The following is a 5,321-nucleotide window of genomic DNA, read 5'->3' on the forward strand; positions in this document are numbered from 1 at the left end:
CCTGTGCCATGCCGCTAACTGGCACGGCATGGGGACTCCCTTCCATGGCATTGGAAATCACGTGTGCACACACGCAGATGCCGGAAATTGTGTCTGTGCATGTGCAGACTCATGCAGACTCCAGAAATCGATGGCGCCCACATGCACTTGCTATCCGGCCCACTGAGGGGGCTCTGCAGGACTGATCTGGCCCAGGCAAGGTAAACCTTGCCGACCCCTGATCTAGTTCAACCCCCTGCAATGCAGGAATCTTTTGCCCACTGTGGGGCTCAAATCCATGACCCTGAGATTAAGAGTCTCATGCGCCACCAACTGAGCTATCCAGGGTGAGTTCTGAGAGCCAGATAGGGAGGCTTTCAGGGCTGCATTTGGCCCATGGGTCTGGGGTTCCTCACCCCTGTCCCACTGCATGTAAAATATATCCAGGCAGAAAATTGTCACATGTGTGGCAGCCTTGAGCTTATTAACTACAAATCGCTTTCCTCCCTAGCTTCATCATCTTCCCCGAGAAGCTCTTCCTTGACATCTTTATGGGGCTTTTATTTGCACAAAAGAACCCCAAGGTCAGGCTTTAAATGTGAAAGATGCTCCCTTCCCTGGAACATTTGATCACTCAAAAAACGGGAACGCAGCTGATGTGTTGCCATTCCATCTCCGTAAAGTGCAGCTGTATTTCTTGACGGGACCCATATGGACATTATAAAGACAATGCAAACTGTTTCTCCCCAATGCTCCAAGCACCAGCTTTCAAATCCAGGTTGTGGTTTTATGGACCCCGTAGATGCAACATGGTAAACTGTGCTTTTGTCTGCCAGGTTTCAGCTGATGCTATGCTTAAATAAAAACAACCCCCCCTCGAGCCAGAAGCAAGATTTGCCAGCTGTTTTCACAATGTTTACTGCACGGGTCTGGGGCCAGGAGTATTTGCATGGCATAATTTATACACATCCAAAGATAAAACATAGCTGGTAAAAATGGAGTTTAATACGAAAGGCATATCCATACAGAGACGCCACATCATTCAATTCTGTGCCTCCCTAACAGTTTTGAATTCAGTGGCATCTAGAGCTGCTTTGACCAGACTCAGATGATTCTTCCCTCTCTTACCCATGTGTCTCTCAATGCCCCGAAATCAGCTCCGGAGGATCGGGAGAAGCCCCAGAACAGATTTAGGGTTGTGCACTGGGTGTGTGGGGCAGGGAGTCCCTTTTCGCAAGATGACCGTGTTGTCCAGTTAGCACTATGTTAAATTCCACCCCATAATAAAAAATAAAAGAAGCACTAGAAATACAATAGTTCTGGATAAGGGTACACACTCACTGAAGTATGTAGCTGGGGGCTGTTCCTTGAGCCATCTTGGTCCCTGGAGGTCCGAGTGGCCTTGGTGGCACAGAGTGCCCATCACCAACTTTGTTTTTTTGTTTAATTTTTATTAAATTTTCAATTTTATCAGAATCACAATTCCAATTACATAATTCCATAACCCGAAGCATTGCTCAAACTGAGCATTGACCTCCCCCGTCCCCTTTTCTGACTTCCCAAACATAATTACTTAATTCTTAGCATTTCTATAGCCACTTTTTTACCTTCTCTCTTTTTTTGTATTTCCCCTCATTAAATGTAAATCAGTTCCTTATATTCAGATTACAAAACATTTCAACTCAAACCTAGAAACGTCTTCAGATGCTTACAGTGTTCTTTCATATATAATATCGGCAGCACATATACTAAAATTGGAATGATACAGAGAAGATTAGCATGGCCCCTGCCCATCACTAACTTTGATGCAGTGACATCTACACCCATTTCTGAACAGAGAGAACCTGGCTACTGTGGTCCATTATAACCCTTCAATTTGACTACTGGAATATGCTCAATGTGGAGCTTCTCTGTGCTTGGTTCATAAACTACAACTGCTAGGGTGTTTAGGGACACAAATAGGGTGTTGAAATAACTGTACTGGTTACCTATAAGCTATTAAGCCATGTTCAAGGTTTTGTCATTGGCACATAAGGCCCTAAACATGTTGTGATCAAAATATGGAGCTGGCAGCTCAGATCTTCAGAGAAGGCCTTGATGGCTACACCATGATCAGCAGAATTCCATATCTAGGAAGGGTCCTTCTCAGTTATCTAAGGCCCAAGGCCCTCCAAATATCCACAGATATCCATATGCACCAGACGAACACCTGAAAGGAAGTGTTCTCCATCTAGGAGAAGTAAAACTCTGATCCTAAATCTCCACTGCCTTGTAGCTTTAACCATTCATGAGAAAGCCTTCAGGAGTAAACCCTGAGGAACAATCTGTATCTGCAGCTGAAGAAAAGGCTAAGGAGTAAATCCTATACAAATCTGGACTGAAGTCCCTAAGATGGATGGTGCCTTGTATGCCTCCTTCTGGCAACTCCTACAGCCAACCTGGAGTCAAATGTATTGCTTTCCTTTCCTTTGGACCACATCAGTGAGGTCACTGGTCGTCTGGGCAGTCCAGGAGCTCTATGCACACTGTCCAGCCCTGCGCACCATGGAAGGTAATTTCAGTGCTGCTAACGCAGTGGTTTGACTTCACCTCCGGAGGTGCACTCCATTGCCTCTCCAGACAAATGGATTCCAACCACAAAATAAATACGTACTCAATGGCAATTATTTTATTATTATTATCTATTAAATTTACACAATGCAGGAGAATGGACAAGGAGGGTGGTGACTAGCCATGTCCTGCAATGCCAAACACTCCCTCCACCAGCTATTTCCTCCTCCAGTCAGGATTTAACTTCCTTCCGCAGGGCCTGTAAGACAGAGCTATTCCGCCTGGCTTTCAATTTGAACTTAGCCTGATCTTTTACTCCCCTTCCTTCCTTCCTTCCTTCCTTCCTTCCTTCCCCTCCCCTTTTTATGAAGATTACCCTCTCTGGGATCCCACAGCTAATTCTCCCCTGGTCTCCTCACTGGCCCAAATAGGACTAATTTAGCCAGCTAGCCCTGGTGATCATCTAATGTTTTTTGGATGGATTTCCCCCCTAAATTTATTTTTGAATTCTGAATTTATTGTTATTCATGTTTTTTACTGTATTTTATGCTGTTTTTTGTTGCATCAATTAAGTGTTTTAAATTTGTTGTTAGCCGCCCTGAGCCTGGATTTCTGAACAGGGAAGGGCGGGGTATAAATAAAAAAATTATTATTTATTTATTATTACTATTTAAGACTGGAACCAAGCCTGATCTAGGAGATGAAACAGCTATGAGAGTAGGCTATGGGGACAGCTGGTGATTGGTGGTAGGGTTACGCATGCCCCCGCTACTGACTCCCCCTGCAAATTCTCCCTTGCTTCTGCAATAGCCAGCAAACATAATGGTTTCTTGGCTTCTTCTTTTTCTTGTAATGGGGAGATGTGCATTGCAGAATAATGTGCTGCTCCTTCCTTGGTAGAAGAGAAATGCCGGAGAACGCCAACAAAACAACTGGTGATGAATAGCTGCGAAGGGAAGCAAAGAGGGAGCCTGATTAAAACAAAACAGGGAATGAAAGAGAGAAATAGTCAGAGGGGGGTGAGGGAAACCAGGGACCCTGCAGAGGTTTAGAAGACAGCATGCTACAAAGCAAACCATCAATCCACAAATAGCCCGGTATGGACGCCAGATGCCTGGTCTCTCTCTCTCTCTTTCTCTCTCTATATTTATTCTCACCAGTGGTGCTAACAACTAATAAAAAAAACCCCAGGTGCAAAGTACCCAAGTAAATAGATTCTAGAATGGTTGAGGCAAAAAACAAAAAAACCCAGGAAATAATATAATAAGCTTCCTGCTAATGCATGTTAGCTCCCGTTGCCCTTTATTGACAAAGCAATCCGATGGCTTGTTTCCACAACCTTCCTCTTCAATGGAGTAAGAACTTCTGGGGTAAAGAATTGATTCATGGGCTCACAGCTGCTCCTTGCAACCCATTCCCCCCCAGTCTGAAACAATTTATTTCTCTCTTTTTTTATGACCACTGTCCCCAGTGCATAATTAGTGGGTGGAATTCCTGGCCGCAAGCTTCAATCATTTTTACAAAGGGAGTCAACAGATGTGTGGTGGTGAAGGCTACAGTGGAACTTCCATATGCAAAGGCAATGGATTGTATTCAGCTAAGCCCTACACAGAGTAGACCAACTGAAATGAATGACTGGGGTAGTTTAATCCCTGGCATCTCCAGGAAGAACAGAGAAAGGATCATGTCTGAAATCCTGGATAATTGCTGCTACTTATTGTAGACCAGCCTTCCTTGGTCTGGTACCTTAAAGATGTCACTGGTCTATAACTCCTGTCACCACTGGCCATGCTGCTGTGGATGATGGGAACTGTAGTCCAAAACATCTGGAGAAAATCAGGTTGGGGAAGGCTGGTGCAAACAGGTTTGAACTAGGTGGGTCAATGCTGTGGCTTGGTCTCCTATGAAGTCTCCTATGAAGCTCCTCAAAGCTCACCTCTTTTATGAAGACCTTCTGGAACTGTCACAACTTACTCTCACCCACTTCTTTTTTCATTACCCCCAACTGTTCTCTATCACTTTCACCCTTAGCTCCCCCAAAAGTGTGTTCAGGCTCAATCAATCAACCAGTTATCTCAACAGGAACTGACCTGGATTCTGCAGTCATCATCTGAGGTCCTTGTTCATGTGCCTCCTCCACAAGAGGTCCAGATGTGGCAACAGGGCCTTTTCTGTGGTGGCTTCCCATTTGTGAAATGCTCACCTGGTGCTTTGGTTACATACCATTAGGCATCCAGCAAAAACAGTCCTCTTCTCCCAGGCTGTTGGCTACTTAAACAATCTATGACTTTTTAAACTGGGGGGGGGGGGGTGGTATTATTTATGTTTGCAGCTATGTTATGTATTTTTGTGTTCTTATATTGTAAACCACCTTATGATCCTCAGATGAAGGATGGTACAGAAATTTAATAAATCACCCACATCTTCCTCATCATTTTATATTCCTCTTCCCTGCCAAAATTTGCTCTTAAAGTCACTTACAGTTAGGATCCTGTGACCTGTGACCCCTTGGGAGGTGACCTGGGGGCCACATTTGTACCTGCTACCCAGCAGGTAGCCTAAATAAATGCTTCTCTCCCCTCCCTCCAATCTCCTTCTACATAAGCAGTCCTTTTGGAAAGTTGGCAATTATTATAATAAACATGAACCCCACATTTCTGCCTTCTGCTCTGCAAAGCAGAGGATTGATTTAAATGAGCGATCCAACAGATATGCAGTCTGCATTCTTAAAAAAAAATTGAATTAAGCTAAGGAGAATACTTTATTCATTTTCTCTTTCAATCTTGCTTGCA

The 5,321-nt window shown here is 44.2% G+C and overlaps 1 pseudogene; it reads left to right on the forward strand.

The window, feature by feature from the left end:
* Positions 1-1,694: 1,694 nt before the first annotated feature.
* Positions 1,695-1,809, forward strand: LOC114606936 (U6 spliceosomal RNA; annotated as a pseudogene).
* The last annotated feature ends 3,512 nt before the right edge of the window (positions 1,810-5,321 follow it).

This window comes from Podarcis muralis, chromosome 11 (assembly GCF_964188315.1).
Source record: "Podarcis muralis chromosome 11, rPodMur119.hap1.1, whole genome shotgun sequence".
In the NCBI taxonomy this organism is placed as follows: Eukaryota; Metazoa; Chordata; class Lepidosauria; order Squamata; family Lacertidae; genus Podarcis; species Podarcis muralis.